We start from the raw sequence: 15,424 nt of genomic DNA on the forward strand, positions 1-15,424 counted from the left end.
TAGCTCATCTTTGGGAGCAAAAATTAATATAAGATACTGTCTTATTTTCGGGGAAACAGGGTAGCATACTTTGACCCACTACACAATATTCCTAGAAATTTGTTCAGACTCTACAGATCCAAAAATAAAATTAAAATTAACATGGGAAATCCTGCCGTCAAGGCCTGAAACTCCCACTTCCCAGCCTCTATTAATACTCCTGGAGATACACAATAAGTAGGAAGCCTTTACTTGCATGAACTTTACAGTAATGGGAAGATTTAAAAATGATATCAATCTTGCACTGGCCAGTATGACAAAGTGGTTAAATATCATCTCATAAACCAAGAGGTCCCGGGTTTGATTCCCAGTCAGGGCACATGCCTGGGTTGCAGGCTCTATCCCCAGTAGGGGGTGTGCAGGAGGCAGCTCATCAATGTTTCTCTCTCAATGATGTTTTTATCTATCCCTCTCCCTTCCTCTCTCTAAAACCTATAAAAATATTGAAGAATATGTCAATTCAAGATGGGCAATATACAGTTTTCTTTGGGTGCCTAATTTAAGTTTTGCATGCAAAATTAGAAAATGTTGGCACTAAACTTAAGCTGAATGAATGGAAAGCTTATCTTGACTGGAAATTACAGTGAAACCTCAGTTCTTGACCTTAATTTATTCTGGAAGGTTGTTTGAAGATGGAATCGTTTTCCCCTTGCAGAGTGGGGCTCAGTGGTTGAACATTGATCTATGAGCTCATTTTGTGCACCAGGCCTCTAGTGTACACTAGTAAAAGAGAAATAGGCAAATTAACTGTACATCCATGATGCCCATCAGCCAATCAGAAGTTAGTATGCAGATTAACCCAACAAAGATGGCAGGTTGATTTACATACACAGGCACAGAGCAGCCAGGCAGGTGGGATGTGTGCTTTGTAGGGGAGTGTAAGGGTGGAGGGAGCTACAGGAGCAGCACTCTGGCTGGAGTGGAGAAGACTGAAGGTGGCAGCCAGAGCGAAGGCCTGGGTCTTGGATGCTGGAGGAAAACCAGTGCTGGCAGCCAGGGGAAGGAAGGCCTGTTGCATAAGACCATGGTTTGATTCCTGGTCAGGGCACATGCCTGGTTTTAGGCTTGATCCCCAGTAGGGGACATTGCAGAAGACAGCCAATCAATGATTCTCATCATTGATGTTTCTATCTCCCTCTTCCTTCCTCTCTGAAATCAATAAAAATATTTTTAAAAAGAAATAATGTACATTGCCTGGGTCCCAGATGCTGGAGGAAAACCAGTGCCGGCAGCCGGGGGAAGGAAGGCCTATTGCACGAATCTTCATGTGACAGGCCTCTAGTATATATATAAAAGAAATAATTTAAATTGCATTAATTCATTACAAGTCCATTTTTTTAAAAGGCTCTGAACCTAATGAGTGCCAACTCCTTATGCTTCCCCCTTCTACAGATCTTCCACTACATTTTCTCTCTGAACTTTCTTGTCTGTGCTTATTCTTCCCCTCCCTTTTTGCCTCCTCTCCTATCACCTCTATGTCTCCTTCACTACCATACCCTAGTGACTGAGGAAAAAATGAGAATAGGAATTCAGACAAAGGTAATCCAGGAATTCTAGTAGCTCCCTTTAGAGAAAAACTGGTATCAGGCAGAGGCAAAAGAGCAATTCTTGGACTAGAACAGAATTAAGTAAACTACCTAAAGATTTTCCTGATTTTTTTTTCTGGAACCTTAATGGGTTGGCAGATGAATTTAATGCAACTGTTAAAACATGCAATTCTAGCAATTCTTACCTATTCAAATTAATATACCTATTGATTTCTGGAATCAAAAGTGACAGAATTACTAAACAGGGTTTGCTGGGAAACTCTTGGAGAGGAGTCTGTTTTTATGGTAGAAAGCCAGGTCACCTTAAGAAAAATTATAGGAAACTGAAATGGGATTTAGAAAGAAAAGAAAGAGAAGCAAGCATAGGGTTGCTCCAAGCACTATGAGAAGGCATTTCCTCTTCTCTTTAGTTAATGAGAAATTAAAATTACATAAAGGGGAAAATTGCTAAGGCTCTTGAAATACTGGGGCTAAGTAGGGGGTGTGCAAGAGGCAGCCAATTAATGATTCTCATCATTGATATTTCTACCTCTCTCTCCCTCTCCCTTCCTCTCTGAAATCAATAAACATATTTTTTTAAAAAGAGAGAAAGGAAAGAAGGAAAGGAGGGAGGGAGGGTGAAGAGAGAGAGAGAGAGAGAGAGAGAGAGAGAGAGAGAGAGAGAGAGGGAGGAAGGAAGGAAGGAAGGAAGGAAGGAAGGAAGGAAGGAAGGAAGGAAGGAAGGAAGGAAGGAAGAAAGAAAGAAAGACACCGTGAAATTCTGGACTGAGCCCTCTCACTGTAACTTATTTCATGAGAGCATGTGGTGAAACTGAACTAGGGTCTGGTATTAGAGGTTCAATTATACACTCAAGTATTTGAAAGTTCGAAGGTATCAGGTTTAGCAATTTACTCTCAAATGGTTCAAGGTTTTTTAAAAAGTTCCCTGTACTGTACTTGCAACCTTTCTGTGTTGTATAGTCTCAAAATAAATAGCATTGACATGGGAAGAGGTTAGAAAAAAGCATATAGCTAAAACACATTGGCAAATATTGTCAGGAAACTGATCAGTAAAAGTATTTTGTTATTCTCCTAGGTTTGAGATGTTTCTGTTTTCAATCAGTTTATTTTACTTCGTAATTGGTAGTAACTTATTTTCTCATTTTAAATATCCACTTTTATACCTGCTTTTCTATTATTAAAGAGGGTGCTCAAAAAAATAAATAAATAAATAAATAAATAAATAAATAAATAAATACTGGGGCTACTTTATCTGTTCTTAATCATACCTAACTAATTTGGAGTAAAGCTGCTGTGCAAATGGTAGGGATATCTAATCTACTGATGTCTCTTTTTAAAAAAATTTTAAAAATATGTTTTTATGGATTTTAGAGAGAGAGGAAGGAAGAGGGAGAGAGATAGAAACAACAATGAGAGAGAAACATCAATTGGCTGCCTCCTGCAAGCCCATACTGGGAGTCAAGCCCACAATCCAGGCATGTGCTGTGACTAGCAATTGAACTAATGACCTCTTGGTCAACCACTGAGCCACATCAGCTGGGCTCTTTTTACATTTTTAAAAAATGTTTTTATTTATGGGAGAGAGGGAGGGGGGCAAAAAAAATTAAAATAATAAATAAAATTAATGATAAAAATAAAAAAAAAGTTTTTATTGATTTTTAGAGAGAGAGGAAGGGAGAAGAAGAGAGAGAGATAGAAACATCGATGTGAGAGAGGAACTTCAGTCAGCTGCCTCATGCACACCTACTACTAGGGATTGAGCTGGCAACCTGGGTATGTACCCTGTTCAGGAATTGAATCAGTGACCTCTTTTTTTTTATTGATTTTTTTTTACAGAGAGGAAGGGAGAGAGATAGTCAGAAACATCTATGAGAGAGAAACATCGATCAGCCTTCTTCTGCACACCCCCCACTGGGGATGTGCTCACAACCCAGGTACGTGCCCTTGACCAGAATCAAACCTGGGACCTTTAAGTCCCCAGGCCAATGCTCTACCCACTGAGCCAAACCGGTTTCGGCTGAATCAGTGACCTCTTGATGCAAAGACTTGGTGCATGGGATGATGTCCAACCAATCAAGACACACCAGTCAGGGCACCAAAATAGCTCTTATTTATTTATTTATTTTTTTTTTTACTTACTTATTTAAAATACCTTTTTATTGACCTCAGAGAGACAGGGAGAGGGAGAGAAATACCGAAACATCAATGATGAGACAAAATCACTGATTTGGATGCCTCCTGGGTCAGGTCCTCTCGTGGGACAGGCCCACAAGGGACAGAGCCCACAACCCAGGCATGCACCCCTGACCAGAATCAAACCTGGGTCCCTTCCATCTGCAGGCTGATGCTCTATTCATTGAGCCAAGCCAGTTAGGGCACCAATATCTCTTTTAAAACTTGTCCCTGTCCCCTTCCAACTAAGGAATGTTATAAGGAAATATATATATATCCTCCATCCCTCAAGGGGTCCCAGATTGGAGAGGGTGCAGGCTGGGCTGAGGGACACACACCCCATGCACGCATTTCGTGCACTTGGCCCTCTAGCATGGTGCACAAAATTTGTGCGTGGGGTGTGTGTTCCTCAGCCCAGCCTGCACCCTCTCCAATCTGGGATCCCTCTCACAATCCAGGACTGCAGGCTCCCAATTGCTTGCCCGCCTGCCTTCCTTATTGCCTCTAACTGGTTCTGCCTGCTGGCCTGATCACCCCCTAACCACTCTCCTACCAGGCTGATTGATGCCTAACTGCTCCCTTGCTAGCCTGTTTGCCCCTAACTGCCCACCCCTGTAAGCTAGCTATAAAAGGAGATTAAGTCTTAAAGGATAAGCTTCAATTTTGTTTACCTCAACTAATACTTCAGCCATCTCATATCTAAAGATGGGCTACTGATTAACCCTGAAAGACTCAGAGGAATCTTATATTTTTCTCTTCCAAAAACAGGAAAGCAGCTTAGAAAATGCCTGGGTTTGACTGGATATTGTTGCAATTGGATACCAAATTTTTCATTAACGGCCCAACCTCTATCTGTCTAAATTGACCTGATCCAATTCAGCGAAACCCTGAAGGGAAACAAGTCGCAAAATCTATAAAGAACTATTTAAAGCTTCCACTCTGGAGCACCTTAATTATAAACTTCCTAACTTTGTATACATGAAAATAAAGAAACTACTTTTAGAAGTTTTAACTCATAGTGATCATCATAGAACTATAGACTATTACAGTCAGCAACTAGAATCAATAGCTAAGGGCTTCCTCCATGTATGACAGCCATCTCTGCAATAGACACAATGCAAATAAACAGAAAATATAGTTATAAGTTCTCCTTTGTTTATGCCCCTCATTATGTTGAATCTTCACTAAATTCTCATCACACTGAACACTTCTGTCAGTGGACTGGCTCTTGCTTTCTGCAGCTAATACAATATTACTTTAGTTCAAGGTAACAGTGTTAACCCAGCAATTTTGCTACCTTCTTTGCTGGATAAAGACATCCACAATTGCATTTCAAGTACTGTCCACCCTTATTTATTTGTTTGTTTGTTTGTATTTATTTAAAAATAATTCTTTATTGTTGAAAGCATTACATATGTCCCCTTCCCCCCCATTTACCCTCTTCAGCCTGCCTCTAGGCCTTCAGACTGTGTCCACGGGTTATGCATATATGCATACAAGGTCTTTGGTTGATTACCTCCCACCTATCCACCCTCCTCCGCCTTCCCTCTGAAATTCCCCTCTCTGATCCATGCTTCATGTCTTTAGATCCACTCCGTTTATCAGTTTATTTTGTTATTTAGATTACACATATGAGCGATTATGTGATACTTGTCTTTCTATGACTGGCTTATTTCACTTAGCATGATACTCTCCTGGTCTCAAAGGGTAAGTGATCCTTCTTTTTTACTGCTGCATAGTATTCCACCTGACCACCTTCTTTTAAATATGTTTTTTATTGATATTTAGAGAGAGAGAAAGGGAGAGGGATAGAAAGACAGAAACATTGATGAGAGAGAAATATCATCCATCAGCTGCCTCCTGCATGCCCCTACCAGGGGCTGAGCCCACAACAGGGAGGGACATGTGCCCCAACTAGAAATCGAACCAGCAACCTCTTATTTCATGGGTCGATGCTCAACCACTGTGCCACACAAGCTGCGCACTGATCACATTCTTTTTCCTAGGGATGGCTTATAGGAAACTCCTTGATAATGCTGACTTAATTTGGTTTACAGATAGATCTTTGAGAGATAAACAGAGATTCCACTAGGCTGGACAAACAATAACTTCCATGGTGGGCATAATTAGAAGTTCTTGTTTACCTGAATAAGATCTGCCCAACAAGCCTAATTAATTTTTCTAACTCAGACTTGTCAATTTGCCAAAGATCAAATAGCCAATATTTACATTGGCAGTAGCTAGCTAAGCCTTTGGTGTAGCTCACAACTTTAGAATATTGTTGAAGCAATGGTGCTTCTTAATTTTCTCAGAGCACCCCATAAAGAATGGAAAATAGGCTGCAAAATTATTAGATGTCATACAGAAATATAAACAATGGGTAATTATCATATTCTAGAACTTTCTAAAGCTGCCACCATGGAAGCAAAAGAAACTTAATCTGTTAATGTGGCAATTAGACAGGCAGTATTAATCAGCCAAATTATCCAGACCTGAGATCATTCATCACTTCCTATTAAATCAACAACAAATGTGTATAGTCCAACAAACAGCTTCAAAAGGAAAGAGGATATGGCAACAAAAAGGGGGAACCTTTGTTCCAGGCAGTCAGATATGAGTTGTACTCAATCAGAAACCAGTCTTCCCTATAGGGGCTTAATTACCTATACTTTAACATGTACATAAGCTAAAACATTGGGTCCTAAAAAGATGATTTCATGAAGAAAACAATATTACTGCTACTGTAGCTCAAAGTGCATAGCAGATGCTCTATCTAACTAAATATAGTCCTGGAAAAATCATTCCATGGGTCCCAAGGACATTTCTCACTTCCTTTAGATCCATTAGAGATTTACAGTAATTGGATTTTATTCAAATGCCAACAATTCAAGAATACCAACATGTGTTAGTTATATGGGTTGAGGCATTCCCTTGGAGGAGAGCAATAGCATTAATGGTAGGTAAATTATTACTAGAAGATAAATAAATTCCATCCCTAACGGTTTGGCTCAGTGGATAGACTGAAAGGTCCCAGGTTTGATTCCGGTCAAGGGCATGTGCATTGGTTGCGGGCACATCCCCAGTAGGAGGTGTGCAGGAGGCAGCTGATCCAATGTTTCTTTCATCAAGGCAAAATATAGAGAAGTGAGACAAGCAGAAAAACCTGGATCATAATAGCTTATAGGTTAGAAATGATCCAAAGTTTTTCTCTTTTTAATCCTCATCTGAGGATATGCTTTTATTGATTTTTAAAGAGAGAGGAAGGAAGGGGGAGGGGAAAAGAGAAAATCATCAATGTGAGAGAGGAACATTGATCAGCTGCCTCCTTTGGGTACTCTGACCCAGATTAAACCCCAACTTGGGCACGTGCCCTGACCAGGACTTGACCCCACAACTCTCCCGTGCATAGCTCCAACCAGCTGAGTCACACTGGCCAGGGCCAGAGTGTTTTTCTTAATAAAGTCCCATAAGACCTGGCAGTCTCCCATTTATCTGTCTTTCACTTTGGAGAAAACTTGAGCTTTGAATTTTATTCAAGGTTATGGTATTGCCTCATCCCCAGTAGTCTATTGTTCAGCAAGACAAATGCTGTCTCCAAGACTTCCTAGGCATGAGCCTTCCTAGCACTGTGGGACCACATCATTCAACAAAAAGGCTGGTCATTAATGCATACTTCCAGATTGATTTATGACCAAAAAGGGGATGTGGAAATGAAAAAGGGCCACATGCTACACCTGACAAACTCGGGGGAGGCCTGTATGGTGGCCTTACCAACTCAGAGATCTAAAGTAACCACATAGGATAGTCTGAAATTAAAGCTTTTTAACTAAAAGCAATTCATGGTGGTTAGTCATGTCATAGGGCAATATTTTTCTCTAACAAAGGCCAATCTTCACCTTACTTGAGCCTGTCTGTTGTCTTTTTGCATCTAGGATGACCACCTGATAAACAAACCTTTGAAATAAAATAATTCCTAACCCTTCCCCCCAAACACAACCACAGTACCAGGGCAGAGACCACAAATACACTCATTGTTACTGTTATCATGTTCATTGTTGACTGTTAACTATCCTGTATATATATAGTTGATTTTTTACAAAGAGGAAGGGAGCAGGATAGAGAGTTAGAAACATCAATGAGAGAGAAACATCGATCAGCTGCCTCCTGCACACTCCCTACTGGGGATGTGCCCACAACCAAGGTACATGCCCTTGACCAAAATCAAACCCGGGACCCTTCAGTCTGCCGGCCTACTCAGCCAAACCGGTTAGGGCCATTTTAGTTTTTCTACGATACCCAAGGTTTCCCCCTTTGCTTTCTCCTGCCTCCCTGTTCTATCACCAGTGGATTTCACGTAACCCTTATGTCTTCTCCTTTGATTGTAATGTATAAAATAAGGTGAATAATTACCATTCTCTGAAGCATTTTCTTAATCTGTTGAGGTTTTGCTTCCTGGCAATTATACTCAGTTTGGTTCAAATAAACTCATAAAAATTCTTACAGGTTTAAATATTCCTTAAGTCAATGTGGCAAGTGGAAAGATGGCACCTTTTACAGAGGTGAGTAGGAGATGGGAAGGCATGAGGACTAGCTGTGGTGGGAAGCTGGTGGAGCAGGTTTTGCAGGAAGGAGGGGAATCAGGAGTTAATTTTTGGCTCCATGTGAGGTATCTTTAGATGTCCCAGGAGTTTTCATTAAAGCTTGGCTTTAGGACCTCCTAGCACCTCCAGAACAAGAAAAAGGAAGAACTGACACCTACTTCATGACAACAAAGTGTAGGCCAGCCTCCCTGCATGATCTCAAGGCACACCCCTGCCATGGCAGAGGCTAGAATCAAGACCAGAAGAGACTTCAGGGAACATTCATTACATACTTTGAGGGACAGAACTCTGGCCTAGAGAGCTGAGTTGAGAAAATTATCTGACAAGATTGTAAAGATTCTAAGAGTCTAATGATTTGAGATGACTAGGACTGCAGGATCCTATAGATAAGATAAGAAAACATAAACATTCTCTCTTTTTTTTTTTTAACATAAACATTCTTAAGATTCTAAAGATTCCAAGATAAGACTTCCTACTACCCTGGAAACAAAATCCATCCAAGCTCTTCATGGTAGCCTGTCATGATCGCCTTCAGGATCTGTCCAGTGGCTGCTGAATTTGACATCACCTGGTTCCACTCTAATGTCTGCTCACAAAGCTCTACTCATGGTGGCATTGTTTCTCAAACACCCAGTCATCCTCAGGGCCTTCCACCAGCCCTCTGCCCGAAATGCTTGGCCTGGAGATTGAGGTCGGCTCATTTTCTGTTCCCAGCTCCAAGGCCTGCTCCTTCCAGAAGAAACTAACAGACCACATAAACTGAATTAGCATCTCTCCCCATCCCAGATCCTGCTTTTATTTATTAAATAAGGTACTATACAAGCACTAAGCTAATTAATATTTTTAAGCACGTACACTAGTGCCTGGCATGTAGTAAGTTTTGAATGTTTGTTAAATACATAAAACATTTTCTTCACAGCCTCTTACCACCACCTGGAAGCATCTTATATGTTGATCTACATTTTAATTCTGCCTTTCCCACCAGAATGCTCTCTCCATGGGGGGCAGGGACTTTTGTTTATTTGGCTCACTGATGTATCTCCACATAGTAGGTGCTCAATAATATTTTGCTAAGTAAATTATTTGAATACAATTGGCTAATCTCTCAAATTTATCTAAAGAGTAGTCAAGGTTTCCAAATTTTCAAGTCTAAAGAGCAAAGATTCAGAGGTTCCCAATGCAGATTTAGTAAAGTTAAAAAACAAACAAAACACACACACACACACACACACACACACACACACACACAAAATTCAACTGAACAAAATATGAAGATCTAATTGGTTTTAATTAAGAGATTCATGAAATGAGCACCATCTATTCTAGCAACTAGAAAGATGCAGCAAGAGGCTGTACAAAATGGCAGGTTTTTATAGGAAGGGTGGGACAAGGGAGCTATGGACAAAAGAAAGGGTTATTGGGGCCGAGACATCTTTTCTTTGGGGGAAGAGATGGAAGGGTTTTGGCACACAGATTGCCTCTTCTTTCTTTGGTGCATGGAGAGGCCCCCTGTGACCCCAATGATGCTTGACCACAACATTTCAGACTGGCTGATAAAGATTCTGTTTCTGGCAGAGGTTAAAATTGCAATTAGATTAGGTATTAAGTCTAGGTTTGATATCATGGGTTTTTAGCACAAATGATGCCATTTTGGGCCTATGGTTTTTCTCTTTAACAGCAGGAGCTGAGTCACTGCTAGTGGACCCTGACCTCTCCTCACCCCTCATCCGGAGATGCCCACACGTCTGGTATAGCGGCTGACAGCTGACCTACTCTGTCCCCTGACAGAAACCAATTCCAGCATATCAGCAGGGCTGAATCATCTGGAGATGGCTGAGGACATTTCACCAAACCTGAAAATGATGCATTAAATGATTGCTTGCTGTCAGACAGCTGAGGACATCTTAATCTACATGTTATTGCATCCTCTTGGCCAAACACCTGAACAGCCCCAATCTGACAATGGACTGTGGATATGAAACCCTACCCTTTGATGTGTATATCTCTACCTTGTCTTAGGACAATTTGTGTAAATAAATAGCAAGAGGTCCTGAAACAAGGAGAACTTAGTTCCTTTAGCTTAGCTCCTCTGACTCCACAAATGCCTTTCAGAATTATGTTTCATCTCTGGACTCTTGATTAATTTACACATAGCCCCTTCTCCAGGTTCCTGAACCCTTCCAGATGCCAGATCAAGACCCCAGGCATTCTCCCACCTGCTACTTTCCACCAGACACCTTCTGATTTGGGGTGGGTGAGGCCTCTTTAAGTTTAAGCTCCCATCATGGATTTTTTTGGGGGGGTTATATATTTTATTGATTTTTTTTTTTACAGAGAGGAAGGGAGAGGGATAGAGAGTTAGAAACTTTGATGAGAGAGAAACATCGATCAGCTGCCTCCTGTACACTACCCACTGGGGATGTGCCCACAAGCAAGGTACATGCCCTTGACTGGGATCAAACCTGGGAGCTTTCAGACCCCAGGCTAACGCTCTATCCACTGAGCCAAACCGGTTAGGATTTTCTTAGTCTACTTTGAAGGCTGCCAACCCAGCAGGCTGAGTGGTGCATTCTGGAAATTGCTGAGGGGTTTATTTTGTTTGGAACCCAGCCTTATGGTTCTAGCACCTGACTTGCAGTCTGGGTATGAGTCATGGTGGTCTGCTCTCTGGCCCTTGCCATCCTTCCCCGACTTTTTACTCCCAGCTTCACTTATCTTCTCTCTTCCATCCTTCAAAGCCACCCCACCCAGTACCTAGAACTGGGCAAAAGGGAAGTCTTGCTTCCTTCCTGCTTCCCTGGCCTAGGGCTTCCCCGGGTTTACAGAGCAGGCCTGACTGTGAGTAATGTTAGGGACTTGATTATGTCACAGACTGCAAGGCAGCAATGTTCTTTGGTCTTCTAGTGCTGTCCCCTTATCCCTTCCCCACCTCCCATCCTTACCCATCCTTTCGTCCTCCCTGTCATCCACCTCTTTACTCCATCCTCTCTTTCTGATACTGTTCACCATATGCTATAGCTGGGTAAGTGTGTGTGTAGTATATCGAATAGGAAGGCAGTCAAGGGAAAAATAAAATTGCATGTCTCCCATGTGATGACTCTTTCTCCCTCTGCTCCATCTCTATCTGTATCCAATTAACATCTGATTCCACAACCCCCTTTCTTTTGCTTTAAAAAAAATAATTATTTTGCCCTAGCTGGTTTGGCTCAGTGGATAGAACATGGGCCTGTGGACTGAATTGTTTAATTCGGTCAAGGGTACATGCCTGGGTTGTGGGTTCTGGTCCCCAGTGGGGTATGTGTAGGAGGCAGCTGATCAATGGTTCTCTCTCATCATTGATGTTTCTATCTCTAGCTCCCTCTCCCTTCCTCTCTGAAATCAATAAAAATAGATTAAAAAATAGCTATAATATTTCAAGTACAGAGTCAAGACAGGTTTAGAGAAATTGTCATTTTAGTCATATATGCACAGCTATTTTTGTTATACCTTAACATTTTTGTCATTTTTATCTTTAAAGAAATAAAACATTTCTAACTGGTTTGGTACCTCCCGTTTTCCCTCCCAGATTTTACATAGTTAATATTCTGAGGCATTTAAAAATTATTTTCCTACATATTTGTGTATCTGTTACTGGAAAGGGGACTGGGCCCAACTGGGTCTACGTGGGGCTGATGGGTAGTGTGTGAAGAGTTCACAATACAAGTTCAAGTGATTTTGACTCTTGGGAGTAGTCCATGGAATGGCTTTAACGTGTCTCCAACTGTTATAGGTGGAAGTGGGATGTCCTTTTCCCCACAGAGTGCTTGAGATGGGGTCCTTACAATATCTCAAGAAAAATAATTTTTTGAGATTCACGTGGGAGGATGATTTTTATTTGTGTGGAAATACACATCTGGGTTTCTAAAGTTCCATTTCCCTTAATCCAGTCCTGGAGGAAGTGCAGTCAATAGAGCTCAAAGCAAAACCAGTGTCCAGTTTCCGTTCCTCGCTGGCATTGGGTCCACGTTAGCATTAGGCAAGTTGTAGTCCATTAGTTCCTTGTGTGGGGCCCACATGACTGTGGGCTGTGTTGGTGAATGCACAGGAGCCAGGAGAGCAGGCCCCCTGCACCAAGAGTCCCCAGAATGCCAGGAGAAGAGCACAAGAGAGAGAGAACTTGTTTAGGAGATTAAATATTTCAAATCTTTCTCTTCCGGTGCTTACAGTGGCCACACCTACTCTAGCCAATGACCTCTTCACAGGTGTGATTGACAGACAGGTACCTTCCCTAGCTCACCCAGACTTTCCTGGGGAGGCATCCATTCTCCACCCTGGTTAGCCCTTCCCCCAGCGAGCTGCGGGAATGGACTAGCAGCTTTTGTTAAATTGCAGCTTTCTGGCAAAGCTGCACAAATGGCATGTCTATCATAGCTGGCCTTCCCTTTGCTCCTTTCCTGTTTTTTATAACAAGGTTAATAACCATAGTTTCACATCCACTTCCCCTACGGACCCATCCGTAGGTCATTTCATTTTTTTCTCTCAGAGACAGCACAGTGTTTTTCTCTGGTTGAAAATTGCCTCATTTCAAACGCTTGAGTCATGGGGCTTCTGGCTTTAAGTCTCCCTTCTGCCCTCTGCTGGGCTCCAGCCCAGTCTCCCCCAGAAGCTCCAGGTCTGTAGGTCCTCCCCTCCCCCCTCACCCCATCACTCTCCTTCACAGCCAGGGGGATCTTTCAACGCAGGTCTGTGATCCTTTGCCTGACACTGGATGCACCTCAAGCCCATCACTGGATGCCAGTCTTCCTCACCTGCGAGAAGCCGCCCACTGTCTTCACTATCAGAGAAGTGTGGACAGGGATCCCAGAAGGCTGGAGACCCTTAAAGCTCTGGCAAAGGTCAGAGCTATTCAGTCAAGACAATGGTAACTGAAGCAATTTCCCTACCAGACAGCGGTATAGATCCTTATTGATAAGTTAGTCTGCCTGTTACTGGTATTGCCTGCCTAAGGGCTATGGGTGTATCCCAAACTTGAATAAAAGGGATGAATAAAAGCGGAGTCCTTTCATGGGCTTCCGCCTGGCCCCCAATTTCCAAATTATTATTTCTTGTCTTATCTCTTTCATTTGTGTGAGGCCTCCCTCCTCCAGAGCCGAACCCCAGCCCGAACCCTGAACCACGTAGGATGTGGGACACTCATAGCCACCCCTAATTCCCCATGCCCCACATCTGGCCAGGATGACACAGGCAGAGTGGAGTGAAAGTGCTCCAGTCTCAAAGCTGGCTTTGGCATTCTCACAGGGCAAGAAGTGTCCTGTTTGACGAAAATATGTGGCTTCGCTGGTTGGTGGAGTGGGAGAGGGGTGGAGGACCCATCTCAGGAAATACCTGGCAGGGCAGCTTAATGGATCCGCATTCAAATGGAACAGAAAAGGGTTGGGAGAGAAGATGGAAAGGTGTGAGAGGTTCCAAGTTGTGCTTTGAGGATGCTGCCTTGGGCTTGGAAATAGTGGTGGCCTAAATCCAGCTCTGCCCTCCCCTCCCTCCCCCGCCCCAATGTTGTCTCCTTAGAGTGACTTCAGCTGTTAGCCAGCCTCTCAGTTTTCCCCTCTGTAAATGGAGCTCATGACTACCTGCCTCTCAGAATGCAGTAACAACCAAATGCAGGGATGTGGCTCATTCCAGCTTCTCATCATAAGATGGGGCGGTATATTAGTACCTTCCTCAGGATTAATGGGCGTCGCATGATTAACGGACGATATTGGCAGATAATTGATGTGAGCCAGCTACCGCTTGCTGCAGGCGTGTTTTGGATGCGTGTTCCATGCCAAGGGTGGCACCCACACCTCAAACAGCCTGAAGTCAGTGTTATTATCTCCATAATACTTTCCCAAAGAGATTCAATTACACAAGGAGTACATGATTATGAGCTCATTAACAATGTCAAAGTCTACAGAGAAAGAATCACTTTCTCCCTTCCACGCCTTCCTTACTCCCTGGACCTGCAGTTTTGGCCCTCACCCTCGTCCCTCCATCCCGAGGAACTAAGGCTGCTAATGTTCTCAGTTTTGCTGCCAGAACCAGCCGGGTTCGGTTATTTTCTGTATTTCTACAAAGTGAGCCCCACTTTTAGAGAGCTGACAAAAAGCCCCACCCAAGTTCAGGAGGGCACTGGCTGTGCTTCTTCGAAGTCACATTCCCCTTTATGCACTGTTATCTCTAAATCTGAAGTAAATTCTTCCTGCATTTAATTGCATGTTTTCTTTCAACCTGCTCCAACTTCCAGAATAAGGAGTGGTTGCCTGGGGACCTACAGAACAAGGATGCGGAGGGGCCCATTTGTTCCAAGTGCAGATGGTCTCAGGGCGTCTGGGCCTCAGCTTCTCACATCCAGTGTTGCTGCCAGGGAGCCACAGGCCTGGCAGGACAATGAGGTTACAGTGAAGACCGAGACAGCTCCACTCACAACCTAGATCAGCCACCATTGACTGCCCAGCATGGTCTGGACTGGGCTGGGAGGTACAGGGAACTGTGGAACTCAGAGTAAGTGTCTGCCCCAGCCTGGGAGTGATGGGTGCAGGGAGGAGGGCTTCCTGGAGGAGGGCACGTGTGAGTCTGAAGAATGAGTAGAGGAAGATCACAAGGAAGAGCATTTCCTGCCAAGAAAACAGCCTTTTGGGAGGTCAGAGGGTAGCATGGGATATTTGGAGGAACTCAAGGTTGATGATGATCCCATCACGGAGTGCTGGCAGGTGGGGGAGTTGGTTTCTCATTCAAGGAGGGGTGGGGCTTGGGATGAAAGAGGGAAGCAAACATCCTAGGTGGGAAACAGCTTGTCCTGAGGTTTGAGCAGTAGAGACCCAGCAAGGAGCTTATATCTGGAGTTGGATGACACAGATCTGGACAGCGGACATAGGTTTGGGGGTCCTTACTGGCAGACATTTGAAGTCCTGAGAAATGTCTCACCTGAGAGAGCAAAGAATGGACCTGGCTCCTAGCTCCTAGGAATCCCAGCATTGGAGGGCAGGGCAGAGGAGGGGCAATCAAGAAGCCAGAGGATGAGGGGCCCTGGAGAGAGGAAGCCCCCCA

The sequence above is a fragment of the Pipistrellus kuhlii genome, unplaced genomic scaffold (assembly GCF_014108245.1).
Source record: "Pipistrellus kuhlii isolate mPipKuh1 unplaced genomic scaffold, mPipKuh1.p scaffold_m20_p_38, whole genome shotgun sequence".
NCBI lineage: Eukaryota > Metazoa > Chordata > Mammalia > Chiroptera > Vespertilionidae > Pipistrellus > Pipistrellus kuhlii.